General features: G+C 32.0%; 1 protein-coding gene across 1 annotated transcript in view; it reads right to left on the bottom strand.

Annotated features, from left to right (window-relative positions):
* The window catches only part of LOC113519031 (peroxidase-like), a 96,191-nt gene extending 92,133 nt beyond the window's left edge, over nucleotides 1-4,058 (bottom strand). The window contains exon 1 of the mRNA XM_052892715.1: nucleotides 3,916-4,058. The gene's annotated coding sequence lies outside the window, so the exon portion shown is untranslated. The remainder of the gene's footprint in view (nucleotides 1-3,915) is intronic.
* Between the last annotated feature and the right edge of the window lie 14,856 nt (nucleotides 4,059-18,914).

The following is an 18,914-nucleotide window of genomic DNA, read 5'->3' as shown; positions in this document are numbered from 1 at the left end:
AGTTAAAATTGAACCCTTTTTCCAACAGCATTGAGTTGAATTTCGCTATATATTATGGACTTGGTATTTTGGCATAGGTAAAGCATACAAGTAAATTCCGCAATTTCTACCTTTCTATAACCGATATCTCACGTTCCCATGGGTAATCTTATTTTATTCCAAATTGCATAAAACATATATTTAGAATATTTTTTTTCTATTTCCAAAAACATTTCCTGGTGGATCATTATGAGAAATAATACTTGTCAAAACCGTTATAATGAATTAGACCGTTCGTAACATGTATGTATATATTACGCAATAATATATTCACCAGATCAGTGCCAATTTTGATTATTCTAGTTTACAATCAATAGGGTTTGATTGCCTATAGATTTTATATATATTTTTGTGACAATTAAAGCTGTTTTTTTTTTGTAGAATAAAATATTAAATATTGAAGCTCGTGATGTGAAATTCGACTGTCTCTACCAATTCCCTGAGAATAACACCGTGATGATATAGGCATATAAAATAGCCACATAGATTATTTCAACACGTATTTTTTTTAGATAGTAAGTCATACGGACTATTTATAAAAATTGTTAAAATTCAAAACGTAATATTACAATATTTGACTACAGTTACAACTTTTAAATGAAAGGTACAATTACAGGTACAATTTTTAAATGAAAAAAATTCCCTTATTTTTTTTATCTCTTTTAAATAAATAGACAATATTTTGTATTGTATAAATTTTTAAATGTAACTACATATATAGAATTATATAAAATAAATATTATTATATACCTACATGTTTAAAAAAAATACTTATTACGTATAATGATATTTTTAAGTGTTTTTATTTTTTATATTTACCAGAAAAAAATAGTACTCTCCAAAAAAATCTGACATCAACGAAATATATTTATTTGATAATTTTGATTCAGATAATTTGATAACAATTAAAAAATAATTACTATTCAAGACATAATCTATTCTCTGAATGATAATTTTATCATTCGAAATAATAAGTAGATAAATTATTACTGCCAATACGTTGAATAAAACAGTAATTAAGTGATGTCTGTACATTGAGAATATTTAAGTGACCATTGCGAAAGGCTTTTGTAAGAATAACAAAACCTAAACAATAATTCAGTATAAATCAGCAATAAATCTATATAAAGCGATATTATGATTTTCCTGTGACCTTAGAAGACCTAAGCACGCAAATTCACAAGAAATATATAATAGATAAAGTATTTCATGAATGAAGTTTACTTCAGAAATATTTTAATATTCGTTATAATATTTTACTTAAATCATCATCAATTGAACTTCTTTTAGGGTTCCGTACCTCCAAAGGACGGAACCCTTATGGGATCACTTCGTTATCCGTCCGTCCATCTGTCCCTTAACCCTTTTTCTTAGGAACACGTGGAGGTATCAAGTTGAAATTAAATTCAAATTCTCAGGTTTGCAATCTCTTAAAGCAGTGAAAAAATCAATCTTCTAAATCGACGCAATCAAAAGATGTGGCTGTTTATGTTTCATTTATAGCACATATTTTGACATTCGCAAAGAGCATCAAAACCTATAAAGTACTTCCCGTTGACCAAGAATCATGAAATTCGGCAAAAAGTAATGTCATTCTATACGAAACCCTGGTTGCGCGAGTCCCACTCGCTCTTGACCGGCTTTTTATTTAGTTATCTAATAGTACTTTATATTATTTGTATATATTTAACAATGGGAAAATGCATTAGTCAAGTTCAATAATTCCTTTATACATAATTCTCGCAATTCATACTTGTTTGTATTCTTTTGTATACACTTTTAACTTTTTACCTTCTTTTGTATAAATTTATTTTCTTTGTCTGAACATTTTATTTACTTAATTTCATTATAAAATTTAAATTAATAATACAATAGTCATATCGTTAAAGTCAAAGAAATTAGTAGACGCCTAATTTAAATTGAGAATTTGTCAATTTATCACTTTTTAATTAATATTTTGGGGCAGCTATTTATTTATTACTGCATAAGATTTGCATAAGATTTTGTTCCATAAAAAACCAATTATAATTTTGTAGGTAAGGAACCAACTCAGAAGTCAACTCTGTCGCTTGCAAAAAGATTTATAAAAATTAGTATAGAATTGCCAATGACATTACGTAACAATAAAGATAGGTGTATATATAACACGCAAAAATATATACTTATAAAAATATTTTAACTTTTTGAAGTCAGATGGAATGGAAAAGGCATTTCAATTATTACAACAAACCGAAATACGACGATAATGGTCAAAACAATAAATATGTATCATAAGCGTTGGTATGATTTCTTAATATTAACACTGGTTTAGTCATTTATAGCTTTAGATGCTATTCAATTTCCTTTTAGTTTACACTGATTTCAAAATAACGCAATTACACTGTTTCTATAATTTAAACCTACATCTCACTGACCCTATCTAAATAAGTACTTTATAAATACATAACATAAAGTTCATAATTTAAAACATATAAATGTAACTTACCTAGTGGCGATTAATATCTTTAATTACTATATTTATACAAGTTTTCAGTTGTTTATGGGTTAAACGTTTTGCAATATTTGTTTCATAAATTTAGGTAACTTTTCAATCGATCCCCGTAATACAAATATTTTGATCGATTTTCACAGCTCGTTAGGCTTATCTGAATACGAATTTAATTAGATAACAGATGGTCAGTCGAACAGGATCTTTACAACAGAGACGGAATGACGACATAACATCAAAAACATTCTTTTATATTATATAATTTTGGTACAAAACCTAAAAACGAGTAGAAGAACGATACACATAAATCAATAAATAAAATAAATTTGTGAAATATTTTTTTCTAAGTTACTGTAATTATTGCGTACATAAATATATGTATAATGTGTTTTATACGAACTTCATCGAATCATGGACGTCACAGTATACTCTGTTATGTTCATGATTCATGACTATTGGTGACGGTTACCACAATCTGGCGGGACGTCAGCTTGTTTGCAATTTTAAATTGCTTAAAAAAAACTTTATGAGAAGATTTTGGACCAAAATAAAGGGAATTTATAATAAAATTTAAATATTCTATATATCTATAATACATGTTTTTAATTAATAGAAAATCTAATATAGTTATCAAAAACATTTAAACATAAATTTTTACGCAAAATTATTTAGGAAAATACCATCAGGAAAATTTAATTTAAATTATTTTTGTGCCTAAGTTACCATAAATACAAATAATTAATTGCATTTTTTTATTACATCAGGTTTTAATTTATTTACCATCAGACAGGCTGTATGCTCGTTTGCCACTTTGTGGAATAATACTATTTACATATTTTATTATTAAACTACATAGACTGCCTTTTTAGTTCATCGTATCTCATTACACTAATATAATAATATAATATAAGTAAACGATGTCTGTGCATGGGAGATATTTGAGGGAAATTAATATAGGAATCTTAATACGACCGATTTAATTTTGTTCGTCTGCCTGTCTGTATGTTTGTTCAGGCATCACGTAAAAACTATTACACTAAATTGATTGCGACTTTCACATTTGGTCTAACTTAAAATCTGGTGTAAGTATTTTTTAACATAACTTACTTCTTTTTTATTCTAATTCTGAAATCCAAGCGTACGAAATACCGAGTAAAACGCTAGTTATATTATATGTGACTAAATCAATCTCTTCCAAAAAAACTTTTAAGTAGAGGAGAAAAAGTATTTATTTTATTATTTTTTATATTTCTTTTATATATTTATTATCTTTATTATTATGTGAATATTTTCAATATATATCTAAAGTATTTATTTTTATAAATTTACAAATATAAAATAGCAACAAGACATACATTCATAAAAATATAACCACTCAAATTACTTACCAAAAATCCAAGTGAAGTCCAATTACTTAAAAACACATTTAGTAAAATCCGCAACGTACTTAGACAAACATTTGTTTGAATATTCGATCAGCATGCGCACGCGGCAACCACCGCAACAACAACACAGCACCTTCAATGAACTAAAGCGCGCGCAGTGTGACAGTTGAAATATATACCATCTATAGGCGGGGATATACCTACACACAAGTATCAAAATTGCATTCAGTGTTTACATACCCTAATATTCTGTAAACAAATTATATTTACAATTATGTAATCACAGCTCAATGTTGATCACATTTATCTATTTATTTTTTCGTGTGAACCACAATATTAGTCACGTTTTAATTTATTTATATTTTATTCATTCATATTATGATTTGTTACTCTGGTTCGTCCGCACAAACCAAAGCAGAAATCATTTTATATTAAGAAATACTTAATTCACATTTATCTTTTTATTAATTATATTGATGCAAAAGGATACTAGTATCATATCTCAAATCCCCAAAATAAAATATAACAAGTGTACCATATAGGAATTTGCATCTCAATTTCAGAATTATTTTCCAAAAATGTTGGAATCCTAAAAATGTTATCCTCTTAGTATAAAACCAAAAAGCTTTATCTGTTTTATTTTTTCATCAAATACAATAACAGATTAGCACCAACACGATTGATAACCATGAATCATGGGGGGGAAAGGGATTGTAAGTAATGGAGACTGAGAATCCCATTGCTAGCAATATACCCAACCATGTCGACCTCCTCATGGTTCTTCCTGGAAACTATCATAGTTAATTCCTGATGAATTCATCATGATGGGCTAACAGGCCTGTTTTCATTCTCATCTATCACCCTTCACTGGTGCTCCGCCAGTATATCTCGTTAGCGCGGGCGGGGTTGCCATACCATTTTCACCCATAAAAAAAAAACATCAATCATGTTAATCAAATTATGTCAGCCTTTAACTCTCCACTGCTAAACATATGCTTCCGCCTTGAGGATTTTACCAGTACTTGCCATGTTTAGCAGGCGGATTAGCATTTGCAGTCAGGCTTTAGAAATGTTTAAAGAGGGACGCTGCTGCGCATCCCTCGCCCTCCCTTAGTCGCCTCTTACGACACCCACAGGAACGGAAAGGGTTGGCCTATTTTATGCCAAACCACACGGTCATAATTATTATACAGGTTGATAAATAAGTATTCATAGCATTAAATAAAGCTTTGCTTTAAGTATACCTAATTCTTTTCCTATCTTCACAACGTCCGTGGTACAATAGTAGGTACGTTGCTTAGTGTAAACAAAATCCCGAGTTCTATTCACGGTCGAGCTAATTTAGGAAACTAACATTTGAAGATTTTTCTCTAATATATGTATTTTGTAGTTTATCTGGAGATCTTTTTCTGCTTTCTCATAACATGTAATCCTGAGTAAGGACCGAGCAATTGACATTTTATATTACATTTTCTATTTTATTATTGAAACTTGGATAAGTCACCAAAAATTCATTTGAAGTCAAATATTAAAAATCACTTACCGCAGCAAATCTTGCACGCCATTTCTCATTTTAACGCTGACACTTTTTAGAATTTATTATTATTCGCCTCAAGAAAACAAGATAAGGTTTATAACTACGGTTTATGGGGTAATAGATGTTTTAAAGGCTTTTTCCGGACGCGGAATATAACCCAATTTGCATCAATGGCCCGCATCTGTTCCCACGAGTGTTTATAAAAGAAAACTAATTCGCCTCAAAATCATTTAATTAAAGAAAACGTCAGCGATAAGAAATAAATTATAATAAAAAGACATCTGCTACAATCGTATTGTTATTAAAATGTAACGTTTGTTAATATTTATTGATTTTGAAAATTCACATTTATCATAATTCGAACTTGATAGTTAACACAACTGTGCAACAGCAACAATAAAGTTAATTGAAAAATATAGACAAAAACGTATACTTTTATATTTTAACTAGCGATCCGCCCTGGCTTCGCACGGGTGCACACTATATAACATCACATTAGAAACCTCTAAAATTATCAGTGTTTCTCTACTATATTACGCATGTATTATACATATAAACCTTCCTTTTGAATCATTCTATCTATTAAAAAAAAACACATCATAATCCATTGCATAATTTTAAAGATCTAAGTATACATAGGGACAGACAGATGAAAAGCGACTTTGTTTCAAACTATGTAGTGATAGTGATAGTGATAGTGATCTAAGTACGTATAAGGCAATAATATTCCAAAAAAAATTTACGGGCAATTTTTCTAAACAATTGATGCCTGTCTATATAACCTAATATAAAAGTTATCGTGGCTGTTTATTTGCCATGTTATGATAATTCTTACACACGTAAATTATATTTGTTCTATGTTTAAAAATACATTTGCTAACCATTTGCGTAACATTACATCTTCTATTCAAGAGTTTGCATATGCAAATTAGTTTAAAAATTGGGAACCCTCTTTGTTTTAATTTTCAAACGAATAACAAAACCTGTTCATTTAAACAAACATTTCTATGATGAGTAATTATATGTTAACCAAAGAGATTCCAAATAAATAGAGCTAAATCGAATTTTTTTTCAATATAACACTCGTAAATATATCTTTTGATACTGTCCTTAATCTATTCAATTTAGTTCTGTATTCTGTCTGACTTGACAACTGGACACGTTATGTTAATATAAAAGGTTTAATATTCTTTATATACCCAAAAAGGAAAATTCCTCTATTTCATATATTATATAATATTCTTTTAAAAGAATGCTAATGCTCTCGTTTTCACCCTATATTTATTATTCTATATGCGTCATCTTTATTTACATATTCTATACGTTATTCCATGATGAATGCTCGTTCCACAGAACTTAATAATAATTAACGTAAGAACAATTAACGAAAGCATATTCTGAAAGATGGCACTGAGGCTACTCCGTCGTCATCCCGGATAGTCACTCAGATATATGCTTTCGGGTTGGTCAGCCCTTACCAACACTGAGTACATGCACAGACATAAACATTCATTCCGAAATTCAACATTCCGAAGCGGCTCACTCCCGGGAAAGATGCAGAAAGCGGTGCTCTTACTACTCACATAGTACTCGTATGCTGATTTCTCTCCTTAGGCACTGAACCTCGGCCGACTGTGCTTCTGTCGGGAGTTAGGTTGCCATCTCCTTTTCTTAAGAGAGGTATGAATTTTGTTGAAAATGTAAATCATAATAATAATCTTTATTATTACAAGTTACAATGGCCCAATTTGTTAGTAACATAATCTTAGCCTAATATTAGTACATCTTACAATAAATCTTTTACGCATTGTGGCATAAATCTATTCGACGTGCGCTTATGCAAACATCCCCGATGCACTACAAAAATGTGGCAATCCCCAACAATACAACTGTATGCATTATTATATTGAATACTGAGGTCGTTGTAGGATTTTTGGGTATACCTAGCCCAGACAGTTTGCTGATGTTCAATTATTGTATAATACTAATCAAAAATTGATTGAATGTCTAGATTTGTTACTAATTTCATTTAAAAAGCGTTTATATAATAATATCAATAACACTTATTTACTTTTTCAGTGAATCCTATAAAACAGACTATAGGTATAACTAGAATCGAAATTTCACGAGATGCTATTTTAAGTTAATTCGCTTAATTTGTATAAACAAACCTGAAATCAATTACAAAATATTATCTCCCAGATTAACTTAATTACAAATTGAACCCGATATTTAATTTGTACAAAATAATCTTATCACTAGACCTTATCACTAACTCAGAATGTTATTAAAATGTACTTTTTGTAAATCAGTTAATCTATCATTAAATTGCTTGAGAGACACCATAATGAATGACCTATAGGTATATTATATTAGGAGTACAAATAAGTTTCCGCCGTTTTTTAACACAAATTAAATATTTATTATAGAAGAACGGTAATATAGATTTATATAAAATATTGCCCATCACTTGCAACCACTTTTTCCCATCTCTCAGGCAGCATTCGAATTCCACGTCTGAAGAACTCCTTGTCTTTTGAGGCTATCCACGAATCAACCCAATTTTTGGTATCCTCATAAGATGTAAACCGCTGCGTCGTCAGAGCATGTGCCATGGACCGAAACAGGTGATAATCGGACGGTGCAATGTCTGGTGAATACGGCGGGTGGGGTAACACTTCCCAATCAAGTGTTTCCAAGTACTTTTTACGGGAGCCGCAACATGTGGACGAGCATTGTCATGCAGAAGAATAATTTTTTCGTGTCTAGAATAGTATTGAGGGCGTTTTTCTTTCAGAGCTCGGCTCAATCTCATCAATTGTGTTCGATAGAGGGCTCCAGTAATTGTTTCGCTTTAAGCAACTCATAATACACTACACCTAGCTGATCCCACCAAATACACAGCATAAGTTTTTTTCCGTGAATATTCGGTTTTGCTGTTGATGTTGACGCGTGGCCAGGTAATCCCCATGATTTTTTTCTTTTTGGATTGTCATAATGTATCCAATCACCAGTTACGATACGATGTAAAAAACCCTTTTTTTTATGTCTAGCTAGCAGCATTTCACTTAAGCATAATCGGCGTTCAATATCTCTCGGCTTTAATTCGTACGGAACCCAATTTCCTTGTTTATGAATCATTCCTAATGATTTTAAACGATGTGAGACTGCTTGCTGAGTGACTTCTAATGTTAGAGCAAGTTCTTTTTGTGTTTGAGATGAATCCTCCTCCAATAATTCCTCCAATTCTGCATCCTCGTAAATTTTTGGCCTTCCACTGCGATCTTTGTCTTCTACGTCGAAATCACCGTTTTTAAACTTTTGAAACCACTCTCGACACGTTCTCTCACTCAAAGCACCCTCACCATATGCTTCTACGAGCAATTGATGCGCCTTAGCAGCAGATTTCTTTAAATTAAAGAAGTAAATTAATATTTCCCGCAAATGACGCTTATTTGGCTCAAATTTTGACATTTTCAAGTTATAAAAATTATATTTTACCAATATCAAATCAATAATATTAATAGGTTATGTTGGTCTTGAATGTCGAAACTATTTTTTAAGCCGGTTATCATCTGCGAAAGCTAACCGAAACTCCGTGCCGCGCCATCCACAATAAAACGGCGGAAACTTATTTGTACTCCTAATAATTATATTGCTTAAATATTACATGCATTTTTAATTTGCTTTGGTATTTAGGGTGAGAGGATGTCATTAAACGCATTTGCTCAACGCCTTATCTCCACTGTAGCTGAGCTATATTACTTACATTGTTTTAGAATATGCAACCATACAACCATTATTACGTTGTGACAGGCCGGAAAGGTTTATTTGAAACTAGATTATTCTGCGACCATAATTAAGACCTAATTAAAAACTATATGTACTATATGTCACATGCTATCTTTCATTAGGTATATAGAAAAGTATAGTAAAAAGAGAAATGGTTCTAATAAAGCTTTTCTATCAAACGAAGCTATTTAATCACTATCATCACGGTAGTTAATAGAGAATAAGAAAAGCCTAATAAGAGAAAACCAATGTTCAGCAATGGACAAATATCTTTTTTTTTTTTACTTTTAATTTGTGTCCAGCTCTGATCTGAAATACGCGTTTTCTAAAACCTCTCTTTTTTATTACTTTTTTGATGAATTCTAGTCATCCTCTCACAAGGGATTTATGATTTAGGGTGTGTAAAAATATATGCAAATTTTCAAAGTTTCTAGACACATTAGTGTTTGTTCAACTTGTATTGACAGATCGATAGCAATTCTTTTCATATATATATATAGAGCATCTAAATTGATTATTTGCTTTTCTTGGTCTTTCATTCGGGGATGAATAGTGATATATGTAAAAAGTTGACACTAATATAATTATCTCGTTTATATCGCTATTCATACACAGAAAACTCGGTTTAAAACTTTCTAGCATTTTTTGGTATACGTATACAACAAAAGCTAAAAGTATAAATCAGAAGGGATGATATAGCTTTTACAAACTCGATAAATGTTGATCTAAAAGTTGATAATTCTATTTTGTCAACGAAAAAGATTATTAAACTTCCATTTTATATTTAGCCTGATGTAATAACAGTATAAAATTCAAAGACATTTTTTAAATTATACTCGTGTTATCTATCTATCTGTGTGACTACATATTTTGTGTATGAAATTGAACTGAGCTGTTATGTGGTCAGTTTTATATCTATCTGTGGAAGATATAACAATGATTTTTATATTTTTACCAATTTTCAATTTACTTCTTAATGAAAGTTGTTCAGTTTTATACATAAATTCATCACCATCATCATCACCAGGTTTCGGCTTGGAAGTTATACTATACTAGGAGCATTTGTGTCTATTCGTGCATATTCATGTTAGTTTAAAATAAAATAATATAAAATAGTTAGTTTAAAATAAAAAAAAACCATGCAAGTATCTAAAAGTTTCATTATCTACCATTATCATAATTTAATTATATTTGTGAATCTTATAACAAGCCGTTAACCAACCGTTCATGCTATTTTTATATTTAATATATATATATATATATATATATATATATATATTTTATACCACTGAGGTGGCAATCAAGCATGTGGCCCACCTGATAGTATGTGGTTATCACAGCCTATGAATGCCTGCAATACCAGGGGTAGTACGCGCTCGTCGACTCTAAAGAAACCTCTTTACCCCCCCCCCCCCCCTTGAAGAATTCATGGGAGTAAACATCTCCAAAACTATTTAACAGATTTTTATTAAAATTTTTAAGTATCCTGTTCTTTGCCCCAAATTGAGAGATACGGGTTTTTGATAAAATAGTTTTTACCCCGATAAGTGACCTATAGGGAGCAAAACAACGTTTGCCATGTCACCTAGAACAAATATAGAAAAAACCTACTTATGGATATTCTAGGAAATGGTGTTATGTTTATATCTGCGTACTTTCTATTATCAATATAAGTAGCTATTGATTGTCAACAACATGGCAGGTCTCTCAAAAATCCAAAATATTAAAAATATGTGAATATGTGAAAAACATTTACAAGGTATCGACCTAGGAATATAATATTCTTCTGGCCGGACCGCTACTGCAAATGTTACCTTACAATCACAAACAGAGCAACACGTCTATATATGGTCACACACATTCAAATTGGAGGGACGTACCATGTTAAGGTAGACAATCTGTAATAACTAGGGTTGCCAACCATCCTGTGTTTCACGGGGCCTCTTGTATTTTTTACATGCATTTCCATGTCCCGCCGCAATAGATGCACACCGTCTTCAATTAAAATCGACTTGCTTAACTACGATTTCGATTGTGTTTCTTTTTATAAACATGTAAAGTCTATAAGAAAATAGTTTTAAATCTAAATATAACAAAAAATGCAGTGATATAACAAAAAACTTTGTATGTCCCGATTGAAAAATAGAAATCAAGTATTCTTTAAAGTTCTTTATCATTTGTGCCTATAGGATGCAGTTGACAACCCTAGTAATAACCAAGTTCAAAAGTGAGACAAATGACAATATTACAACCAGAACAATCAGTGCACCGATCAGAGCGGATTTGACGTAACACATTCTTATGATTATGATCAGGCGCTATCACGACCTGTAGTAATAAACGCAACTGGTTTTATTGCTTACTGCTGCGACAACATAAAAACGATATAGCCTACTCTAACCAGTATAAAAATAAGGAAAACAAATTATTTAATGAGTTATGTAACATACTGATCATCATCATCATATCAGTCGTTAAATGTTCACTACTGAATATAGGTCTCCGCCATAATGGCCAGAACGGTTTTGCCAGTAGTTGTTGCCAATAGTAGTTGCCACGCTTGGCAGGCGGATTGGCAACCGCAGTTAGGCATTTGTTATCTCTTAACAAATTTCCTTAGTCGCCTCTTACGACACTCACAGTAAAGGATGGGACTGCGCTTTCTATGCCGAGACTACAGGACTAATATGTAACAAATTTATATACACATATATATATATATATATATATATATATATATATATATATATATATATATATATATATATATATATATATATATATATATATATTTCCAATTGGCTCAATGAAATAGGAAATATTATAAATCTGCAGGAGACTCAAAACTTTTCGCCGTTTTTCGACCCATTTACGAGATAATTTCATTGGAAAAATGCTTACTTTCACTGATAGAATTTCGATTTAATCCTATTTAATATAGATACCTGGGGAGAGAAGGGATCGTTAGTAATGGGGACTAGTAGTACCATTGCTAGCAATATACCCTGTCAGGTCGACCTCCTCGTGGTTCTAAAAACCATCATGGTTGATTTATTGTTAAATTCGTCACGGTGGACTAACTAACCTGCTTTATCCTCACCTATCATCCCTCACTGATACCCTGCCAGTGTATACCGATAGCGCAGGAAGGGTAACCATTCGATTATCATCCATTACAAAAAATATAGATACCTATTCACATTCTTTTTTGTATAAATTGTTTAAAATTCTTACAAATCAAATATCATAAATTATTTTAGTTTAAATAAATATCGAATTTATTCTTTTTTTCCGTCATTAACGTCATCCTTTATTGACATCTGTGTCAATAAAGGATAATGGAGGATTCACATATAAGTGCACACATAGGTACATTCAACTTATGCAACTTCATGAGACGATCTGTTACGTACCTTTTTATACGCAGAATAGTGGTTTCTTTTTATCTTTTTTTACATATAAGTATATATTTGTACCAATATTTAAAGTTATTTTGTATGTAAGCACTTGGGTTATAACATTGATTTGTTTTTTACTAACATAATGTTATAACTATTTTAATGAATAAATAAATAATTTTATACTAATGATATTCTAATATGTTTTTCAAAAACAGTTTCAATAGAAAAAGGAACTGACTTAAACAAACTGATGGATTAGATTCTAGATCCTCTCATTTTTGCTCTTAGTTTCTAGATATAATAAAAATAATATGTAAGTACATTTATATACGAAATAAAGTTTATTAATAATATAATCGTACATAAATTCGTAACTTGACCGTCCATGAATAAGATTCCGTTCGGTTCCAAAACTTCTCACATTCTCTACAACTACTTAAGTACTAGTACTGTTTACTTACTATGAAACATTAGTTACCTAAGTAACTAGACAAAGTTGCAGCACCAACATTGTATTCTGGTATGTAGTGGCAAGCTTTATAGTTTAGTAAATACCTATTTAATAAATTTAAAGCAACAACAGCTAAATAAAAGCACGTGATACTGAGGTTACTCTGGTTTTACTCACGTGACTAAAGCTTCATTGAGTAATGCTGCCCTGTCACTTCATACAAGGGTGACCTTCTTTTCAGTTGTTAAACCGGATATTTACAAGTTGTTTAATGAACTTGCATACTTTGTTTTTTTTTCGATAAAATTTTCATTTTAGCTTATAATTGTGTCTACGCATGAATAATTTTATTTTTTATTACCCTAAATTTGTCGGATCATTATGTTAACTACCTATGAATTACAATGTACGCTGTCTTGCATTACTAAGCCGATTTTAACTAGGTTTGTTAATTTAACAGGCAAAAAATTTGATGTGCATATGTTACACATTAATAATTATTGCAGGTGGCAAATAAATAAAAAATCCATTACAGGTTTTTGTATTTTATGCACAAAGCGCGCTACGAGCGCCACAGTACCAACTCCTTCCGTTGGACCGCATCCAAAGTCGGGCAGCTCGAATTGATGACGATCAGCGTCTTATTGTCCGGCTCGACCCACTGAAACTGCGTAGAGATGTTGCATCTCTGTGCATCTTCTACCGAATTTATCATGGGGAGTGCTCTGAAGAATTGTTTGGATTGATACCTGCTACTGATTTTCACCATCGTACAACCCACCATAAACTAAAATTTCATCCCAACCATCTGGACGAGTGGCGGTCCTCCACCGTGCGTTTTTCAAGGCACTTTCTCCCACGCACAACCACTATTTGGAATCAACTTCCAGCAACAGTATTTCCGAATAGATACGACAACATAACCCTTAAGAAAAGAGCATATTCCCTTTTAAAAGGCCGGCAGCACACCTGCAATGCCGTAGGTGTTGTGGGTGACCATGGGCGGCGGTAGTTACTTACCATCAGGTGAGCCGCATGCTCGTTTGCCCCTTGTGTTGTAATAAAAAAAAAACGAAAAATTATTAATTCACTCTTGAGCCACCTCCCATCTTCTATTTGTTTTCCTTTAACCAAAGGTTGTCTGTAAGAGATTGCCCTAGCGACCGCTTTTTTTACCTTTATGTGTATATTTCAATCTGTATTTATGTTACTGTATTTCACTTGAATTATTCATTTGTCATTGTATATTTTTGTTTATGGTGCAATAAAGATAAAAAAAATATTAATAAATAAAAAATCCTTCTTTTCAAAGGAAAATAATCATTAATGCAAAACAATACTCTAGATATGTTCCAATCTAATCTCTTATTTATATGGCAATAAATTGTATGTGCGATATTGACATATATTGCCCGTGGGTGTCGTAAAAAGTCACTAAGGGAACTTAATGGTCGAGGGAAGGACAATAGCGATCTTCTTAAAACATTACCAAAGCCAAACTGCGGTTGCCAAATATGGCAACTACTGGCAAAATCTCCTCAAGCCCATTGTGACAAATTGACAGGAAATTACCATGATCTCCAGGGGGAACCGAATGGAGGTCGACCTGACATATTTTTAGCAATGATGCCGATTCCTTTTTTTAATTGATGATAATGTAATTGTAACCCCGCCTGCGCTAGCGGGGCACCAGTGAAAGATGATAGGTGAGAATAAAAAGACACGTCAGTTATGAATAGTCGGGATGATGAATACACCTGAAACCACGATAGTTGCCAGGGGGGCCACGTCGAAGTCGACCTGACTGGATATATTGCCAGCAATGCGATTGGTATTCTGTATTACTAACAATACCTTGCCCCCCCCCCCTTCTCCACAATAAAACTATTAAAAACTATCACTGAGCCCCATATTTTCCCCCCAGATCAACATGGTAAGTACCGCAATACTGCATTAATTATCATAATCTCTTTCATACCTAGGTAGTAAATCAAATTTCAGTGAACTCCAATGTCGAAATACTAACAAGCGATTTAAATTTACTCACAACTCTTGCAAACTTAAATGTCTGATCTAAACAAATTTCATTAATATTGTTAAATAACAAAAGATAAATAAAACTTACTTGTTCAATACTAGCTTTTATTTAATTTTACATAAACAAAAACAAATATTACAATCACAACTTCCATAATATTAAATATATAGATTTGTTATATAATGTGTATTTTGCAATCTACTTTCGAGCTTTTCAAGATGACACCACGCAATGTGTATTTTGTTATAAACTCATATTTCGCTTTACTTTTTTTCATATAACACATTAAAAATAATATACTGGCAATGTCATCAACATGATATGGTGAATAATATTTTTATTCGTTATATTTTATACAAGATATATTCCTTGTTTCCCTTGAACAGGAAAATATATAGGTATAATACTATAAAAAGCGATTTATGCTCATATTTCTAGAATCTTAAAACCATGGCCGATGCGTTCAAATTTCATCATATCACGATTGCCATGATTTTTAATTGTTGTATAAGAGCGAAGTGATTGTTAATACAGTCGCAACAGTCTTTATCGATAACCATAAAATACATTGTTCCGCGCCGTACAATCCGGTACCCTTGAATCACTATATTATGGTGAAGAATTCGCCTTCGGGCACCAAGCGAATTGTGTAAGTAAAATACCAGTACACAATCGAGATGGAAGGGATTTATACATGCTACCTACAGAATGCAATAAATATGTAACATACAGGATAGTGTACTTTCCACGATGGTTATGTGACTTTACAACGCCTCGCTCGATTGCATTTTGGCGGATCTACGCTTTTTAAAAAAATTAAGAGATATTCAATCCCCTTAGACTAGTTGTAATGTAAGAAAGACTCTGTTTTCCGCACTTAGCCTCTCATTTGGGCCGTTGTGCGTCCTTAGACTAGTTATAGTTTAAAAAATACACGGTACCGGTGAACGTTAAAAATTTTCATATTTAATTTAACATGTCGATACAAGTCTCTCCAAGTACATTTTATTTCACAACTAGCAGCCCGTCCCGGCGGTCGCACGGGTGGACATTATTACATTTCAAAAAGTGGCCATTAAGGCTGCACACGCGACGGAAGCTTAAAAATGGAGTAACTTCTCCCGTTTTCTCAACATTTCCCTTCATTGCTCTGCTCCTATTGATCGTAGCGTGATGAAAAGTATACTATAACCTGCCTAGGAGTATGAAGAATAATTGTACCAAGTTTCGTTAAAATCCGTCGAGTAGTTTTTGTTTCTATAACGAACATACAGACAGACAGACAGACAAAAATTTTACTGATTGCATTTTTGGCATCAGTATCGATCACTTATCACCCCCTGATAGTTATTTTCAAAATATATTTCATGTGCAGAATTGACCTCTCTGACACATTTATTATAAGTATAGAAAATAAGCAAGATTTAATTCCTTAAAGAGAAATGGTAACAAAAGCAGGTTGTTTAATCATCAGGGAATATGTATGACACGAAATAAAAAGCATTACTGATTGCAGGAAAAAATATCAAAATCGGTTCAGTACCGGCAAAAATATTGCATAACATACACCAAAAAAATACGTATTAAAATTTTCGTCCTTTTGAAGTCACTAAAAAAATGTGTGCTTTATATATTATATGTGCCCTTCCATGTCTCACATATTTTATATTCCAAATTAACCCTAACATTGAATGAGGAAAGATCAAAGCGCTAGTAAATAGGCTTTGACTTCAAGAGAGTCGGAATTTGGGCATATCTAATGTTCTCAGATAGAAGAAATTCCAGTTTGACTTTGCAGGTACTATCCTTAATCTATAAGTTTGACACATGAAGGAATCATTGTAACTTTATTTTAAATGTATATCTTATCATAAAAAAATACCCGCAATTAAAATATAGAGTACATAGTTATCAATTAAAATTTTAGAAATTTAAATAGATACCTAATGATACAAAAACAAATGCAGAAAAAAATACTGTTAAAATTGTATAAATTTAAAACCTTTCACCTTGAACTTTTTAAACAATCCCTTGTTTTGATTAATCTGCGTGCTCACGTATTCCAGCGTATGGCAGCAGTTCCTAAACTTCTAATAGGTATTATGGAACAATTTCATAATGTCATTACTTTTTTGCAGCTTCTCACCAATAAAATTGAATATACTTTGTCCATCACCAAAATCTTATATAATGGTCTATATTTTCTAATCTGTTACTTCTATACCATACCAATACACTTTTTGTCTTTCTGGTTTTCGATCACCTCTCTATGAACTTTGAACTTTCTATGAACTCCCTATAAACTTTATACAAATTCGTATAATTTCAGCGAAGTGTATTATCATGGGAATATTAATAAGTTAATTAGCACGTATTAACAAATAAGATTGATTCTCGGAACCCTGCTGAGTTTCATAATTCAGGAATATCTGCATGATCAATATTTAGGCAGCCAGTGAAATAGAAATCCAATCAAGTGTAAATTTTATTATAAATCGCGTAACAAACTCAAAGAACTTCGTAGTTAACAGATCCAGCCTCTGTAGGGATTTTTTTAATAACTTAGAATCAAGAAAACTTGATAACAATCTGTTAAATATGAAATTCAAGTTTGATTTCAAGTACTTAAATTAAGTAATTATTATGTAATATTATTATGGAAACATTTTTTCCAGAATAAACTATAGAAATAGAGACTAGAGAGACTAAGATAATAAATAAAGATGAAAGCAGCTCAAGTAGTCCAATGTGACGAATTCATCACTAATTAACCACAATTGTTTCCAGGCGGAATCGCATGGAGGTCGATCTGTTAGGGTAGCAATGGCAATGGGGGTGTTAGACCCCTTACTAACAATCCCTTCCCCTCCCCCCGGACTGAGCATTTCAAGGATATATTGTCAGTAATCAGGCAGCTAGCTCCAGTTACTAACGATTCTTTTACCCCGAACTGGGCACTATGCACAGTGTACTCATGTCTACGGTATAATTCGGACAATTATTAAAAGGAATTGTTAGTAATGAAATGTATTCCCTAACAGGTCGATCTCCACGCGATTCCCCCTAGAAAACATCGTGGTTAATTTTAGATAAATTTGTCACGTTGGACCAACTGATCTGCTTCATACTCATTTATCATCCCTCACTGGGGCCCCGCCAGCTCATGCCGGTAGCGCGAGTGGGATTACAAAAAACAATTACTACTGTAAAATACTAGTAGTACCTACTTAGTTAATGGAAATCAACTAGATCGATTTGATTACTTTTCCAAATTATATAAAAACCCAATTGTTATTATTATTAATATTATGGTTTTTACTTAATTTAACTACAAGTGATTTAGTATCTAACTTGTACCTACAAATTAGATACACGCGTCGACAATATCCCACAAAGCTATTTACATGTTCATCCTCTATATATTCTCTAAAATATGAAGACAAAACGGCATTATAGTACTCGTAGATACCAAAATTTAATCAAACTCCATTCTCATTACCAAACGAGAAGTCAACCACTTGAAGAGGGACTGTTTCGCAAAATGTGCGAAAGTAGGGATTCAAGTTAAGTGATAACACGTACAGAAGCTTGTCATTGAACCCAATGTAGATCCGTGATGCAATTCAACTCGCTTCCTAAGTATACTTTAATTTAATGATATTTCACTTACTGTATATTACTTGTGTTCTAGAGCAGTGACGCGACAGTTTGTAAGTACTTACGCTATAGCCATAGAGGTGCTTATTCTTAATCTGTGAGAGGAAATGATAATAATTACTATTT

The sequence above is a fragment of the Galleria mellonella genome, unplaced genomic scaffold (genome assembly GCF_026898425.1).
Source record: "Galleria mellonella isolate WM207_F2 unplaced genomic scaffold, CSIRO_AGI_GalMel_v1 utg165, whole genome shotgun sequence".
Taxonomy (NCBI): Eukaryota; Metazoa; Arthropoda; class Insecta; order Lepidoptera; family Pyralidae; genus Galleria; species Galleria mellonella.
The sequence above is the reverse complement of the archived record's forward strand: the minus strand, read 5'-3'. Positions and strand labels throughout refer to the sequence as shown.